This window comes from Ranitomeya imitator, chromosome 1, assembly GCF_032444005.1.
Source record: "Ranitomeya imitator isolate aRanImi1 chromosome 1, aRanImi1.pri, whole genome shotgun sequence".
Taxonomy (NCBI): domain Eukaryota; kingdom Metazoa; phylum Chordata; class Amphibia; order Anura; family Dendrobatidae; genus Ranitomeya; species Ranitomeya imitator.
The window spans coordinates 643029227-643047768 of record NC_091282.1 but is presented as its reverse complement, the minus strand read 5'-3'; the positions used below and the strand labels follow the sequence as shown (position 1 = coordinate 643047768).

At 44.7% G+C, this 18542-nt stretch overlaps 1 protein-coding gene across 8 annotated transcripts in view; it reads left to right on the top strand.

Moving 5' to 3' along the window:
• MEF2D (myocyte enhancer factor 2D) overlaps window positions 1-18542 on the top strand; it is a 175546-nt gene that overhangs the window by 78389 nt on the left and 78615 nt on the right. Inside the window, exon 1 of one of the 8 annotated variants that reach the window (XM_069727753.1) lies at window positions 8668-8940. The exons of 5 other annotated variants lie outside the window; for them this stretch is intronic. The gene's annotated coding sequence lies outside the window, so the exon portion shown is untranslated. Of the gene's footprint in view, window positions 1-8667; window positions 8941-18542 lie in introns of those variants that run through there. 2 more of the 8 variants (XM_069727772.1, XM_069727798.1) reach the window with 2 other exon arrangements.

Sequence of the window (18542 nt, the reverse complement as noted above, 5' to 3'; positions counted from 1 at the left end):
GGGAGATCCAGCGACGAAATAAAGTTCTGGACTTTCTGCTCCGACCAACGATGTCACAGCAGGATCCAGATCGCTGCTGCGTGTCAAACACAACGATATCGCTATCCAGGACGCTGCAACGTCACGGATCGCTAGCGATATCGTTGTGAAGTTGGTCAGTGTGAAGGTACCTTTAGGCCACCTTAACATTCTAGACCAGTGGTGGGCAATTAATTTTTCCAAGGGGCCACATGAGAGACCGTGACTGTTGTGTAGGGTGGAACCAATAGGCTGACATTAATTCTGATCAATATTAATAACGATATATTATAATTATATTATTGATATTTTATTAATATTAATTGTATCGTTTTATATTGAGCAGAATTAAATATGCTGACATCCCCCTATTTATCGTTTGAACCCTAGTCTTGCCCCTTCTGTATATCGTATGAACCCCCCACAGCCCCTTATATGTGTCTTGAGCCCCACACTGCCTCCCCCATATGCGTCATGAGCCCAACACAGCCTCTCTATATACAGCATGGGCCCCACACAGACTTCCTATATACATTGCATGAGCCCCACACAGCCTCCCTATATACACTGCATGAGCCCCACACAGCCTCCCCATATACTGCATGAGTCCCAAACAGCCTCCCTATATACACTGCATGAGCCCCAAACAGCCTCCCTATATACAGTATGAGCCCCACACAGCCTCCATATATACACTGCATGATCCCCACGCAGCCTCCCTATATACACTGCATAAGCCCCACACAGGTTCCCCTATATACCCTGCATGAGCCCCACACAGCCTTCCCATATACACTGCATGAGCCCCACACAGCCTTCCCATATACTGCATGAGCCCCACACAGCCTCCCCATATACACTGCATGAGCCCCACACAGCCTTCCCATATACTGCATGAGCCCCACACAACCTCCCCATATACACTGCATGAGCCCCACACAGCCTACCTATATATACTGCATGAGCCCCACAGCCTCCCTATATACTGCATGAACCAAACACAGCCTCCCCTATATACTGCATGAGCCACACACCGCCTCCCCATATACTGCATGAGCCCCACACAGCCTCCCTATATAAATAATAATAATAATCTTTAATTTTATATAGTGCTAACATATTCCACAGCGCTTTACAGTTTGCACACATTATCATCACTGTCCCCGATGGCTCACAATCTAAAATTCCCTATCAGTATGTATTTGAAATGTGGGAGGAAACCGGAGTGCCCGGAGGAAACCCACGCAAACACGGAGAGAACATACAAACTTTTTGCAGATGTTGTCCTTGGTGGGGTTTGAACCCAGGACTTACGCGCTGCAAGGCTGCTGTGCTATCCACTGCGCCACCGTGCTGCCCCAATATACACTGCATGAACCCCACACAGCTTCCCTATATACAGCATGAACCCCACACAGCTTCCCTATATATTGCATGAGCCCCACACAGCCTCCCTATATATATTGCATGAGCCCCACACAGCCTCCCCATACACTGCTTGAGCCCAACACGGCCTCCCTATATACATTGCATGAGTCCCACACAGCCTACCCATATACACTGCACAAGCCCCACACAGCTTCCCCTATATACCCTGCATGAGCCCCACACAGCCTCCCCATATACTGCATGAGCCCCACACAGCCTCCCCATATACAGCATGAGCCCCACACAGCCTCCCCATATACACTGCATGAGCCCCACACAGCCTCCCTATATATACTGCATGAGCCCCACACAGCCTCCCTATATACACTGCATGAGCCCCACACAGCCTCCCTATATATACAGCATGAGCCCCACACAGCCTCCCTATATACACTGCATGAGCCCCACACAGCCTCCCTATATACACTGCATGAGCCCCACACAGCCTCCTATATATACAGCATGAGCCCCACACAGCCTCCCTATATAAACTGCATGAGCCCCACACAGCCTCCCTATATACACTGCATGAGCCCCACACAGCCTCCCTATATATACAGCATGAGCTCCACACAGCCTTCCCATATACACTGCATGAGCCCCACATAGCCTCCCCATATACAGCATGAGCCCCACACAGCCTCCCCATATACACTGCATGAACCCCACACAGCCTCCCTATATATACTGCATGAGCCCCACACAGCCTCCCTATATACACTGCATGAGCCCCACACAGCCTCCCTATATATACAGCATGAGTCCTACACAGCCTCCCTATATACACTGCATGAGCCCCACATAGCCTCCCTATATACACTGCATGAGCCCCACACAGCCTCCCCATATACACTGCATGAGCCCCACACAGCCTCCCTATATACACTGCATGAGCCCCACATAGCCTCCCTATATATACAGCATGAGCCCCACACAACCTTTCCATATACACTGCATGAGCCCCACATAGCCTCCCCATATACACTACATGAGCCCCACACAGCCTCCCCATATACACTGCATGAGCCCCACACAGCCTCCCCATATACACTGCATGAGCCCCACACAGCCTCCCTATATATACTGCATGAGCCCCACACAGCCTCCCTATATACACTGCATGAGCCCCACACAGCCTCCCTATATATACAGCATGAGCCCCACACAGCCTCCCTATATACACTGCATGAGCCCCACACAGCCTCCCTATATATACAGCATGAGCCCCACACAGCCTCCCTATATACACTGCATGAGCCCCACATAGCCTCCCTATATACACTGCATGAGCCCCACACAGCCTCCCTATATACACTGCATGAGCCCCACACAGCCTCCCTATATATACAGCATGAGCCCCACACAGCCTTCCCATATACACTGCATGAGCCCCACATAGCCTCCCCATATACACTGCATGAGCCCCACACAGCCTCCCCATATACACTGCATGAGCCCCACACAGCCTCCCCATATACACTGCATGAGCCCCACACAGCCTCCCTATATATACTGCATGAGCCCCACACAGCCTCCCTATATACACTGCATGAGCCCCACACAGCCTCCCTATATATACAGCATGAGCCCCACACAGCCTCCCTATATACACTGCATGAGCCCCACACAGCCTCCCTATATATACAGCATGAGCCCCACACAGCCTCCCTATATACACTGCATGAGCCCCACACAGCCTCCCTATATACACTGCATGAGCCCCACACAGCCTCCCTATATACACTGCATGAGCCCCACATAGCCTCCCTATATATACAGCATGAGCCCCACACAGCCTTCCCATATACACTGCATGAGCCCCACATAGCCTCCCCATATACAGCATGATCCCCACACAGCCTCCCCATATACACTGCATGAGCCCCACACAGCCTCCCCATATACACTGCATGAGCCCCACACAGCCTCCCTATATATACTGCATGAGCCCCACACAGCCTCCCTATATACACTGCATGAGCCCCACACAGCCTCCCTATATATACAGCATGAGCCCCACACAGCCTCCCTATATACACTGCATGAGCCCCACACAGCCTCCCCATATACACTGCATGAGCCCCACACAGCCTCCCTATATATACTGCATGAGCCCCACACAGCCTCCCTATATACACTGCATGAGCCCCACACAGCCTCCCTATATATACAGCATGAGCCCCACACAGCCTCCCTATATACACTGCATGAGCCCCACACAGCCTCCCTATATATACAGCATGAGCCCCACACAGCCTCCCTATATACACTGCATGAGCCCCACACAGCCTCCCTATATATACAGCATGAGCCCCACACAGCCTCCCTATATACACTGCATGAGCCCCACACAGCCTCCCTATATACACTGCATGAGCCCCACACAGCCTCCCTATATACACTGCATGAGCCCCACATAGCCTCCCTATATATACAGCATGAGCCCCACACAGCCTTCCCATATACACTGCATGAGCCCCACATAGCCTCCCCATATACAGCATGATCCCCACACAGCCTCCCCATATACACTGCATGAGCCCCACACAGCCTCCCTATATATACTGCATGAGCCCCACACAGCCTCCCTATATATACTGCATGAGCCCCACACAGCCTCCCTATATACACTGCATGAGCCCCACACAGCCTCCCTATATATACAGCATGAGCCCCACATAGCCTCCCTATATATACAGCATGATCCCCACACAGCCTCCCCATATACACTGCATGAGCCCCACACAGCCTCCCTATATATACTGCATGAGCCCCACACAGCCTCCCTATATATACTGCATGAGCCCCACACAGCCTCCCTATATACACTGCATGAGCCCCACACAGCCTCCCTATATATACAGCATGAGCCCCACACAGCCTCCCTATATATACAGCATGAGCCCCACACAGCCTCCCTATATATACACAGCATGAGCCCCACACAGCCTCCCTATATATACAGCATGAGCCCCACACAGCCTCCCTATATACACTGCATGAGCCCCACACAGCCTCCCTATATATACAGCATGAGCCCCACACAGCCTCCCTATATATACAGCATGAGCCCCACACAGCCTCCCTATATATACACAGCATGAGCCCCACACAGCCTTCCCATATACAATGCATGAGCCCCACATAGCCTCCCCATATACACTGCATGAGCCCCCACAGCTTCCCCCATGTGCATCATGTCGCTCCCATATGCAGAACCGTGTCACGCCCATGTGCAGCACCATGTCACCCCCTTATACTTCCCATGCCCACTCAAACAGCCCATACACATGAGAAAAAAGAAAAGACCACCACATACTCACCTCGGTCCCATTCCTTGGCACTAGGCTTCTCTCTTGGCAGGCACAGTACTGTATAAAGACTGTGCCTCTGACTGCTTAGCCCCTATGGGAAAATTAGAAGGAAACACTGTGCAGTGCCCAATTCCCCCCTCCCACTGTTCCCCAGGTGATGGAGTAATCTGGGATGCCCAGCTGACCAACGGGAAGAAAGAGGAAGGGGCGTCTGGCCACACCCACAAGGGTTAAATTCATGTGCCCGGGGTCAGTACCTTTTTCTCCCCGTCTGACCCCAGCAGAAGTGTAGAGAGGGGCAAAGGTTCGTAACTGCTCATTGGCTGCCCGCTTGTCGGTCGCAGACAGGGCCTTCGGCTGTGGGCCCCTTGCGAAACGTAATTGCCCCTCTCTGCTTGCTAAATTAATAAACTGTGACCGACCTGTTAAACCCATCTAGGCCTGTTTGTGCTGTCTTTACGGGCTTGGTGGGAGGGAGAAAGGCACTGTTTACAACACACGAGTCTTACGGATAGTCTTGTCTCCGGTGCGCAGACTCTCCAGACAGAGCGCAGTGTATGAAACAGCTGACGTGATGACATCATTTCATCACGACAGCTGTTTCACACACTGATTGGGGAGGAAGTGGCCAGCAGCCCCTCCTCTGCCAAAGGAGTCAGCGGTGCAGCGCAGAGCAGCAGATGGAAATAGCGAGTGTGCGGGCACCGTGCGACCCGTGGACCTCAGATTTCCAGCCCCACGGCTGCCTTATAGTCCCTCTATGCACAGTATGATCCCCCACGTAGCCTCCCTATATACAGTATCAGCCCCCACATAGCTTCCCTATATACAGGATGAACCTCCACATAGCTCTTATATACAGTGTGAGTCCACACACAGCCCCCTATATACAGTATAAGCCCCAATAGCCCCTTCTATATACAGTATGAATCTCTACATACAGTATGAGCCCTCACATAGCCCAGTATGTACAGAATCAGAGCCCACATAGTCCCCTAGATACAGTATTAACCTTCATTCAGCCCCCTATACAGTATGTCTTTACATAGCCTCTCTATATACAGTATAAACCCCCATATAGCCCCCTATATAAAGCATGATCCCCCATACAGCTCCCTATTTACAGCATGAGCCCCCACCTAGTCTATGAGCTCTCACATAAGCCACCTACATTCAGTATGATGCTTCACAAAGCCCCCTGTATAAATGTACACATCCCATACACATAAAAACCACCAAAAACGAAGTCACTACGACTTTGCTCCTGTTCCCTGGGCAATCTGCTCCAGTTTCTGGTGCACTCACTCGCTGCACAGTAGCGCTTCTCAAGGACTTAACCCCTTTATGACCGCAGCGTTTTTGTTTTTTGCTTCCCTTCTTCCCAGAGCCATAACTTTTTTTATTTTTCGGTCAATATGGCCATGTGAGGGCTTTTTTTTTGCGAGACAAGTTGTACTTTTGAATGACCCCGTTGGTTTTAGCATGTCATGTACTCGAAAATGGGGGAAAAAAATTCCAAGTGCGGTGAAATTGCAAAAAAAAAGTGCAATCCCACACTTTTTTTTTGTTTGTTTTTTTGCTAGGTTCACTAAATGCTAAAAGTGGCCTGCTATTATGATTCTTCAGGTAATTACGAGTTCATAGACACCAAACATGTCTAGGTTATTTTTTATCTAAGTGGTGAAAAAAAATCCAAAGTTTGCTTAAAAAGAAAAGAAAAAAAAGTTGTGCCATTTTCAGATACCTGTAGCGTTTCCATTTTTTGTGATCTGGGGTCGGGTGAAGGCTTATTTTTTGCGCGCCGAGCTGACTTTTATTAATGATACCATTTTGGTGCAGATACGTTCTTTTGATTGCCCTTTATTGAATTTTAATTCAATGTCGCGGTGACCAAAAAAAGTAATCTGGCGGTTTGACTTCTTTAATCACTACGCCGTTTAGCGATCAGCTTAATCCTTTTTTTTTTATTGATAGATCGGTCGATTCTGAACACGGCGATACCAAATATGTGTAGGTTTGATTTTTTTTTCTTGTTTTATTTTGAATGGGGCGAAAGGGGGGTGATTTAAATTATATATATATATATATATATATATATATATATATATATATATATATATATATATATATATATATATATATATTTTTTTTAATTTTAGCATGCTTCAATAGCCTCCATGGGAGGCTAGAAGATGCCACAACTTGATCGGCTATGCTATATAGAGGCGATGCCCAGATCGCCCCTATGTAGCTGAATTACTGCATTGATATGAGCGCCGACCACATTGTGGCTCTAATAGCAATCCGGCATCAACAACCATAGAGGTCTCATGGAGACCTCTGGTGGTTATGTCGACGCATGGATGACCCCCAATCACGTGATGGGGGTCACTGGTGTGCGCATTTCCGGACGGAAGCGCTTGTTAAATGCCGCAGTCAGAGTTTGACGGTGGCATTTAACTAGTTAATAGGCGTGGGCGAATCCCGATTCCGCCTGCGACTATTGCGGGCACATGTCAGCTGTTCAAAACAGCTGACATGTCCCCGCTTTGATGCGGGCTCACCGCCGGAGCCCACATTGAAGCGGGGGGTCTGCCCTCGGACGAAATAGCAGAAAGGGGTTAAAGATTTGCCCCAATCCAAAAAGATTTTGGAGGACTATCGTCATGTAGAATGCTTCTCACAACCTGACAGGGGCCTAATGTCTCAGCTGGTTAGCCCCCTTCCCTTACGTCAACCCCCCCCCCCTTATGGAATAAAACATTAAAGAGACAGTAAACGTCTTTTTTATTGATTCTTGCAGTCTCCTATGAGGACCCCCTATGGGTTACAGGCTTGTTTTCAATGACTAGAAATATCCTTATATGTGTCATACATTTTGCAATATTGGAAAGGTTGTTTTTTTTTTTTTTTTAAAGAAAAAAAAAAAAAGAGGCTCCCACACCATTGTCCTTCACGCCAATCGATCATACAGTTCCATGGCTGTCTGCTCATTATAAAGGGTATTCGGTAACATTTAGTGGCACGAAGCAGTAGTAAGATAATCCATCACCAGCGCACCTTCAAAGCCAATCATGACATGACACCGCCCCACCAACATGACTGCAGTTGAGTATGTAGACAGCTGAAGGGCAGCATTCGCCACCAGGCAGGACTTGTAAAGTCATTACTAAACACCGGGACGTGAATTAACAAGTATTCCCCTTTTTAAAAATAAATTCTATCCTTTTTTGGGGGAATCTGGGTGAGAAGCCGTGTGGCCATCACCCCCCTTTTTGGAGCCCTGAAGGACAGGTATTACTAAGGAGAATCTGGAATAGGAGACATATTGGCTGTTTCCCAGAATTCCTGATGCTGAATAGTGTTTTTTTTTTTTAATTAGAAATGTCATTATATTTTGGTGACAAAAATAATCATGTCCAATATTTTCCCAGTTCACCATGTCATCGTATCAGTAGGTCATCCCCATCCTCCACAATACTGTGTAATTCCCACCCAGGCTTGATTTGCAAGATTTCCAAAAACATCCTGGTGGGGTAATTAGCTGCAGACTAATTTGGCCCTAGCATATGTGGGATGGCAGGAGGGTGGGGAAGTCAATGGTGTGGCTGAGTGCTGCCTTGATTCAGCTCGGAGTAAGTACTACCTCCCACGCCACAGCTCCAAATTTGGGGTCTCGGAGGGGGTAACTAAAAAAATTACCTATTGCAGATCTTCTAATTGTTAGTTAAAGACTTCTTCTACCGGGGAGGGACCAGTTAAAGTCACACTGGAAAGGAAATAAACTCAGCGGCTTTCTTTTCAACAGCTGTTTTTAAGGCAGGAGGCATCCCCTTCCCTCCCCCTCAAACCATACCCTCCTCTCGCACTCACACATTCAGGCAGCCCCCCTCCCCTCCTTACATCTGTCACTGCCCTTTACCCGCTGACGGCAGAGGTCCTCTCTGTCACTCAGGACAAGCCGTGTGAGTGAGTGAGTGAGTGTGGTGGGGGGGACCTTCCACACTGTTTAGTGACAAACTGGGGATACTACTTCTTCACTGGTCTTGGTGGCTTCAAGAGACGGAGACCGAAAGGCCACTTCTTCTCCTACTCCGCACTCCCCTTTTTCGCTCCTGTCTCCGGGGCCACTTCCCGAAGGAAGCGGGCCAGGAAAGACAGTCATCGTGGCTCCATGCTTGTAAGTACATCCTGCTTTTTTTCTCCCTCTTCTACAGCCAGCACAATCTGCAGGCTTAAGGGGTCTCGTCATTATCACTAGCTGAAAAGATTGTACACGCGCTCCTTATAAGGCATGCCTTATGGTATACAGTTCAGGAGCCTATGCTTGCCGACAAGGCCTCTTGTTTTATGCCCCCTCTGGTCACCCAGCTTTGGCTTAAAGCGAGTCCCCCGTCTCCTCTGGATAGTGGGGGGTTGACGAAGGAAGACAGCCCAGGAAACGCAACGTCTTGTTTATAATCCTCGAGAACCATGTTTCCTTGTTGTAACGGAGACCATATCCTGGACTCAACTTCCCGAATCTTGAAAACTGTATTTCCTTCTCTCCCCACCATCACGACCACCACCACCATGTCATCCAGGACGTAGAATTACATGATTGTCCTTTTTTGATTATATCATGGATGTTCCTCATTCAGGAAACCCATGTAGGTGAGCTTTGTGCTCCAGTCACTGGTCCCTATTATCGAGGACCATGTTCCATCACAACAGCCCCAGTTGGGAGGTTACTCCTCTGTTGCGAAGCATTGGATATGCTCCCTAATATATACACATCCCCACATGTGGTTTGTTTGCTCAACCTGTGTGACATCCAGGGAAATGAGACCTGGATGTAGGAGTTGAGGTGTTCTCATGTGCCGTGTGATGGAAGATGATGTGCCAAGGCTTGGTCAAGTGGTTTTGTCAAAGTGTTAAGAGATGAAAAAAAATTTCCATTCCGACAAAAGAGGAACTTGTATGTAAATATCTGGATAGGCCAGCGGGTTTAGTTTCCATAATCTCATGCGCGTGTTTGATGGTAGACAGCCTTGGTATGTTTCTTGTAAAAGTTTGTCAATTTTTACATAAGTATTGTTTACTCACAAAACCGCATAACTCAATGTTATGCCTCAGCTTTTTATTTTTTTTGTGAAAAATAACAGAGCTTTGATGTCTAAAATGAAGGTATCGCTCAGGGACAGGGCAGTGTGGTTATGGCCCAGATTTAGTTAATGCTCAAGTTTTTGGATAATTTTCAGTTTGATGAGCACCAGATGGAGGAGATGTGAGGTCATACAGCACTCAACCAAGTTACAAATAAGTCACACTTGTGGTCATATGTAAGTTGTTTTTTCAGTCCAGTTTACAAAAAAGGATACAAAAAGCAAGTGTCTGATTGGTTACAGAATTGGCAATATTGGTATTTCTTTTTATTACTTTATGTATTTTTAGTGAGTTTTTGTAGACCTGTATTTACAAAAAAAGAGGCTAAAAATAGACAAATTAGACCATGTTGTTGACCATAATAGCATAGTGATTTTTCTTGTGTATGAATTATACAGACAACTTTTTGTTTTTGTGGTTTTTTCTTTTGGCATAATTTATATGTCTGGACAATGTGATGTCCCATACTTTTACCTAAAGTGACAGAGCCTAGTTTTTGGGACTCAAGAGAGGGTCACGGTCCCAACTTGGGTGATTGTGCACAGGTAACAGTATGCACACCTTTGGTATATACAGTGAGCTTGTATTTTTGAATTGTAACGGAAATGTTTTTTTTCGCTGACTTATTCAGGGACTGTTTTGAATGGACTATAGTTTTATTAGTGGAAATTACTGGTTTGAAAAAAGCAAAGTGGTTGTACAATTGGGTGATTGGTGGAAAAGTAATAGATTCAAAAGGGTTCTTCACTAGTCATCACAGGAAAACATTAGGTCTCACTTTGATATGGCCTGTCCAGTATGCCTGTTGGATCTCCATTGCTTGCCTCCTAGGCAGATATAATTGAGTCACGGTTGAGTAAGACTTATGCAGATGTTTCCATTGGGTCTCCACTTGCAATTCTTTGCAATTATGTCCATTGGGTCTTAGTTGGTTGCTTCATCTTGGTTCCTCATTGAATATGTCTTTTGTCATGTCATTTACTCTCTTGGGTCTGTATTGATTCCTTTCTATGCTAATACTTCTTTCATTTTCACTGGATATGTCCCATGTAGTTGCAGCAGTCTGGTCTCTCTGTTCTCTGTCTTTATTGGGGTCTTCTTTGCCAATATTTCAGTTGGCTCTTCATTGGTTTTGTTCAATATAGATAGTTTGCTTTTGTTGTCATTAGTTCAGTCCTATGTAGACTCTTTCCTTGGCTCTTCATTAGTTTTACCCTATGGACATACATCAGTTGGGTCTATATTTCTTTCAACACAGATATTTGATTTGTGTCGTTGTTAATTTCATCCCAAGCACATACTTCGTTTGAGTCTATATTGGGTACTTCTTATGAAGTTATCTCAGTTGGGTCTTAATTAGTATCATTCCATGCACATACTTTGGTTTATTCTATTCTGGGTACTATACATGCAGATAATTCAGTTGTGTTTTGATTGGTTTCATCACATTCACATACTTAGGTTCGGAAACTTTTGGATCCTTCCTATGCAGATACTTTGGTTACGTCTATGTCTATATCATCCCATTCACATACTTTGGTTGTGTCTCTTGGGTCCTTCCTATGCAGATACTTTGGTTGGGTTATCTTTGTTAATCCCATGCACATACCATACTTTTACATGTGGATCTTCACTAGTGATGAGCGAGTATACTCGTTGCTCGGGTTTTCCTGAGCATGCGAGCATGCTCGGGTGGTCTCCTGAGTATTTGTGACTGCTCGGAGATTTAGTTTTTGTTGAGACAGCTGCATGATTTCCAGCTACTAGCCAGCCTGAGTACATGTGGGGGTTGCCTGGTTGCTAGGGAATCCCCACATGTAATCAAGCTGTCTAGTAGCCGCAAATCATGTAGCTGTGGCAAGGAAGACAAAATCTCCGAGCAGTCACAAATACTCGGGGAAAACCTGAGCAACGAGTACAGTCGCTCATCACTCTTCACTTTTATCCTATGTAGATACTTTAGCTGGGTCTTCATTAGTTACATCCCATGTAGATACTCTGGTTGAGTCTTCTTTGGGTACTTTTTATGCAGATATAATAGTTTAGTCTTCATTCGTTTCATGCTATGTAGACACTTTAGTTGGGTCTTCATTGGTTTCATCCCATTCACATTCTTTGGTACGGTCTATATTGGGTATTCCTATGTAGATACTTAGGTTAGGTCTTCAGAAGTTTCATGCTATGTAGATATTTTAGGTGGGTCTTCATTGGTTTCTTGCCATGCACGTTCCTTTCGTCATCTTGCATAGATGCTTTGCTTGGGTCTCTATTGGATATTTCCTATGTTGAATTCAATAGTTTGGGTTTTCATTGATTTCATTCCTCCATGCATCTACTTTTTTGTGTCCTCATCAGTTTCTTCTTATGCAGATGCTTTTCTTGGATTCATATTGTGTACTTTGTATTCCGAAACTTCACTTGGGTCCCATTTACATTTGTTGGTTGGGTCTATATTGATTACTTCCCATGTAGATACTTTGGTTTAGTCTCCATAAGTTTCATGCTATGTAGATATTTTAGTTGGGTCTTCGTTGGTTTCTTTCCATGCATGTTGTTTCGTTGCGTACTTGGCGGTTTCATCTTGTATAGCTGGTTCGCTTGAATATAAATTTGTTACTTCCTATCCTGATACTTTAATTGGGTCTTTATTGGTTTTGTCCCATGCACATACTTTGTATGGGTCTGTATTGGGTATTTACTGTGTAGATGCGTCGGTTTGGTCGATAAATGTTTCATTTCTACTTAGATTCTTCAGGTATGTCTTCATTGGTTTCATCCCATCTACATATTTCAAATGGGTCTTCATTGGATCCTAGCTATTGATAACTCAGTTGGGTCTTCATTGGTTTTGTCCCATGCACATACGGTCTGTATTGGATATTTATTATGTAGATGCTTCTGTTTGGTAGTTATAGGTTTCCTGCTGTATAAATACTTATATTGGATCTTCATTGGTTTTGTCCCATTCACATACTTCGGGTGGGTCTACATTGGGTCCTAGCTATTGATACCTCAGTTGGGTTTTTATTAATTTGGTCCCATACAGAATAATATGTAAGTAGATATGTTTGTTGGGTTTCTGTTCAGTATATCTTTTACTGTTACGTCACTTGGGTCTTTTATCATTTATTGGGTAACTTTTGGGTTCACCAGCACCTGCTATTATGAACCCATGGTGAGTATTGTTGGTATCTGTAAAGTATTGGTAGATAATTGGCAACAACTATGCCCATTTAAGTTCCATAGTATGTGCTGTAAAAGTCTGATCATACCCTCACCCCCAGTGTTCTGTTATGGTATTCTCCTGCCCTCCCCCCACACTTTTGCAGAGGAAGCGGTGCTGAGCGAGGTCTTAGTGCATGTATACAGCATGCATCTTAGTTCCTTTTTTCTGCTTCTGGTGTAAAACACAAGTCATCAACTCTTTGCATTTTTTTTATTTGTTTTTAGAAACCGGTATATCTCCGCACAAATCTAGTCAATCAACCCACTACTACCACCACCACCAATGCATTGGTATAATGTTCGTTTAAGGCCGCATGCATCTATTGAATGTTGCTGATTATTAAAGCAGATGGACATAGAAATAAAGTTTATTACAAAGCTGTCCTTAAAGTGATAACCTCCTGTAGGGCCTCATATATCTAACAGGTGGTTCAGAGTTCAGCTTTCGTTTTATTCTGGACTTGAATAATGAGACAAGGGCTATGGTTGCTAAACAGTTGTGGAGAACCTCTTTAAATAATGGAGACAGTGGTGGTCCAGAGCAGTTGCTGGATTAATGGACCCGTTATCTGAGCACAGTGACCGTTATTGTCCAATATGAGGTCAATTGTGTTTACTTGCAAAATGCTTGTGAAGTTACTCATAGGCCAACTGCCATGTTGCTGAGAAAGTCCATCCCGTATCTCATGTCACTTCTGAGGCTACCCTACCTAGCTACACTGAAAATAACGCTATCATTATAGAAAAGTGCATCCAGTCCCCATAAAGAGAGATGTTTCCAAGATGGCAGATGAAACCTGTACCAATTTTTTTTTTAGAATGTGGCAAAATTAGGTGGTAAAGACTCAGTGATTCTCGTGACGCTGGGCGTTGGTTTTGCTGTTGATGTATTGTAAAAAAAATGAAATGACTTTTGTTAGCTCGATGGATAGAAATGACAGGTGAAGGGTTAATCCATCCAGGGTGTTAAATAGACTGGTTTTGTGTTTTCGTATAGATGTACGAGCGGGCGACAGTCGGCAGCTGAGAGGCAGCTGTCTAGTCATATCTCAACGGCTGCCCAGCCCTGTGCTGGCACGAGCTGTGAAAAGAGGCACTGTGTGAATGGGATGTGTGCAGTGGGTGAAGTTTTCTTTCCTCCCCCTCTCCCTCCTTGATGATTGGAGAGCTTTTCACTTGGGCCCAAATGGCCCCCAGCATCTGGTAAAATTGCTTTATTATGCATCTGCTCATTGTCATCTCCACAGCTCTAGATCCAGCATAGAGGACAAGGTGACCTTCACAAGGTCATGGAGCCATCTCCCTGGGTATGAGAAGTAGGCTTCAAGGAACACTTCATTTAATAATGTGACTGTGAAGCCAAGTGTCCCGACCAGCAATTGACCTTGTAGGAGGCATTATTCCTGAATTTTCCGGGCACAATTCGCAGGCTTGTCATGTATATTCTACAGATGGGAAGTTTTAAGTCACACTCTAGCCAGGAGGACACCACTAAGCATAGGGGACATTTACATGTTCTGCATCCCACACAGCCACCCCGGCAAAACTTGGGACCACACGTGGACATCTGTTACGTGACAGCAATTGTTAGGTATGGGACCCAAAAACATTTCTTGCGTGCGGCAAATTTACTGCTGCAATTTTGCTGTAAACGATCTTAACTAAATTTCAAATATGTCACATGGCATGGCATAGAAGTATATGGCAAGTGAGTCTTTCCAAAGTTGCCATGTAGCCCAAAAATTACAGTGAAAAATGGTGTTTTCCTCAATTGCCGTGCCAAAATAATTGGTAACTTAAAAATCTGTTATAACAAAATGTGATGGAGATTGGTGGATATCTTGAAACAAGTGGCTTTTTGGAGATGTGTATAGATTCATCAAAGTGTTGCCCTGGTGGTCAAATTATTATGGAAATTAGCAATCACAGCAGTCTTCACTTGGTACGGTATCCATTTCTGAAAAAGCTGGGTGTCATCCAATTTTTGTGAGATGAAAACAACATGGCTGCCGTCACCACATTATCTCGGACACATTCGAGTGCGGACATTGGCCGTAGTCTGTCTACGTTTTCCTTATTAAACATAACCCCTCGTTCAGATGTGGAATCGGGTTTTGCCTTCATGCCAATCACATCTCCTTGCCTGGTGCGGCAAAAAAACAAGGCCCCGGCTTCTCCTCACAGCCAATATTTTTTTTTCTTTTTTCTGGCTGGATGAGCAGGAGATGCTGAGGCAGCAAGTCAATCAGAGCCTCTCCTTGTCTGTGCGACTGAAAACATATCACATGGCTGCCAGCCCTGCTCCACTGTGCAGCTCTTTTCCCAGTGTCAGCAGCGGCACCCCTCTATGCAGGAGCTGATGCCACAGTTTACCTAGACATAGGCCATGACTTTGCTTAAAAACAAACACAATTATTTAATTGGACCACCTTACCTAAAAATTAGCCACCCTCCATTAACTATGTCCTTGAGCCTTCCTCTCAGGTTAGGGAAATTTTTTAATTTTTTTCTGTCAATCTGAGTGACAACCAATATGGCTGAAGCCTAGTGATCGGTTTTCTATTAAGAAGCCTGGGTACGGCAATGGCTTCTCTTACGTAACATGTGAACAAATGGGTGCCATTAAAGAAGTGTGCCTTTCAGGAGTATGGGAAAGCTGAGTACAGTTTTATAATAATAGTCAATTATTGATATGTAAAAAAAAAAAAAAAAACTCGATCCCAGAAGTCAGCCATTGTCTGCCACTAACAGAGAAAATGGACTCCTGTGATCGTCATCTTGGAGAGACCACCTCAGAGCAGAACTAAAGTACTCATTTGGTCATTGGTATTGATAGTGCAGCTGTTATCTCTGACGTGGCGCTTGTTAACTCCTTAGCTGAATAATCATTCTAAGGCTGCGGTCACACTATCAGTATTTGGTCAGTATTTTACATCAGTATTTGTAGCCAAAACCAGGAGTGGAACAAACAGAGGGAAAGTATAATAGAAACACATGCACCACTTCTGCATTTATCACCCACTCCTGGTTTTGGCTTACAAATACTGATGTAAAATACTGACCGAATACTGCTAGTGTGATGGCAGCCTAATTTTTTTTTTTTTTACAGTGTTATTCAACTCATTCAGTAACCATCACTGGTTTCTGTGCGGGTAGCCCTACATGACAAGTAAATGTGCAGTAAAAGGATGACACAAGGGTAATCCTATGGACACTGACTTTTTTGTTTTTTGCCGCTTCTGGGCATTCATCAAACGTATATATATTAAAAAAAAAAAAAATCTCACAAAAATGAACATAAAACAGACAGCTGTGTATATTAGAAGGAAAGAAGAAAAAAAGGACTTTTATATATCATAATAATATAAAAGTATTATAAGAAGAACATCTCAGTTGAAAAAAGAAATACGGTACTTTTAAAAAAGTAATTTAAAAATCTAAAAAAATAAACTCTGAATTATCAATACAAAAATCAAAATCAAACCCGTGTATATCCATAGATGTCTGCATATGAACTTTCTGTCATGGAGGATTCTTTGACCTGTTGTATCCCAGAAGCCATTTTGTTTCCAGCCTCCAGGAGGGCCCTTATTAAATATTTAGGCCTCCGATGTGCGTTGGGCCCAACGTGCTATGCGAGTGTCACCGGCAGGTTTGGTGCTTGTTTTGCTCATTTCGAGAGGTAAATGAGTTTCATAGCCCGGAAATGTTGGACCCTCATTGATATTAACCCCGTAGGTTTTACATCTCTGCCCTGATACATTTTGTGCCCTGGCCCTGAGCTGCAGAGCGGCGCGTCTAGATCTTCGGTTTATATCAGCTATCTGCAGAAATCTAGGTCACGAACATAATTTCTCCCCTCTGGGAGGTTGCCAGAATCAGACCTCAATTTTTCTTTGTAGTCTCGGTAGGATTTTCCTTAGATTGTACCTTCTCCTCACAGGAAGCTAATTGAGATGAGCGATGGAGACTGTGATTGAAACACCTGGCGGTAGGAGGCGATATCATTGACCTCCATTTTTCCTTCTCCTGTGCTTTCCTTTACCATTTAGCCCAATCTGTGGTAACAAACACTAAGATTTTTTATTGGGCCCCTTTGAATCCATCCTTGAGTCCTTTAAGAAAGCCTGGTTGCTATAGAAACTATGCTTAACAACCAGCATATACAGTACAGACCAAAAGTTTGGACACACCTTCTCATTTAAAGATTTTTCTGTAGTTTCATGACTATGAAAACTGTAAATTCACACTGAAGGCATCAAAACTATGAATTAACACATGTGGAATTACACACTTAACAAAAAAGTGTGAAACAACTGAAAATATGTCTTTTATTCTAGGTTCTTCAAAGTAGCCACTTTTTGCTTTGATGACTGCTTTGCACACTCTTGGCATTCTCTTGATGAGCTTCAAGAGGTAGTCACCGGGAATGGTTTTCACTTCACAGGTGTGCCCTGTCAGGTTTAATAAGTGTGATTTCTTGCCTTATAAATGGGGTTGGGACCATCCATTGTGTTGTGCAGAAGTCTGGTGGATACACAGTATTATGGCAAGAAAAAAGCAGCTAAGTAAAGAAAAACGAGTGGCCATCATTACTTTAAGAAATTAAGGTCAGTCAGTTCGAAAAATTGGGAGAACTTTGAAAGTGTCCCCAAGTGCAGTGGCAAAAACCATCAAGTGCTACAAAGAAACTGGCTCACATGAGGACCGCCCCAGGAAAGGAAGACCAAGAGTCACCTCTGCTTCTGAGGATAAGTTTATCCGAGTCACCAGCCTCAGAAATCGCAGGTTAACAGCAGCTCAGAAGAGAGACCAGGTCAATGCCACATAGAGTTCTAGCAGCAGACACAACTCTACAACAACTGTTAAGAGGAGACTTTGTGCAGCAGGCCTTCATGGTAAAATAGCTGCTAGGAAACCACTGCTAAGGACAGGCAACAAGCAGAAGAGACTTGTTTGGGCTAAAGAACACAAGGAATGGACATTAGACCAGTGGAAATCTGTGCTTTGGTCTGATGAGTCCAAATTTGAGATATTTGGTTCCAACCACCATGTCTTTGTGCGACGCAGAAAACGTGAACGGATGGACTCTACATGTCTGGTTCTCACCATAAAGCATGGAGGAGGAGGTGTGATGGTGTGGGGGTGCTTTGCTGGTGACACTGTTGGGGATTTATTCAAAATTGAAGACATACTGAACCAGCATGGCTACCACATCATCTTGCAGTGGCATGCTATTCCATCCGGTTTGCGTTTAGTTGGACCATCATTTATTTTTCAACAGGACAATGACCCCAAACACACCTCCAGGCTGTGTAAGGGCTATTTGACCAAGAAGGAGAGTGATTGGGTGCTATGCCAGATGACTTGGCCTCCACAGTCACCAGACCAGAACCCAATCGAGATGGTTTG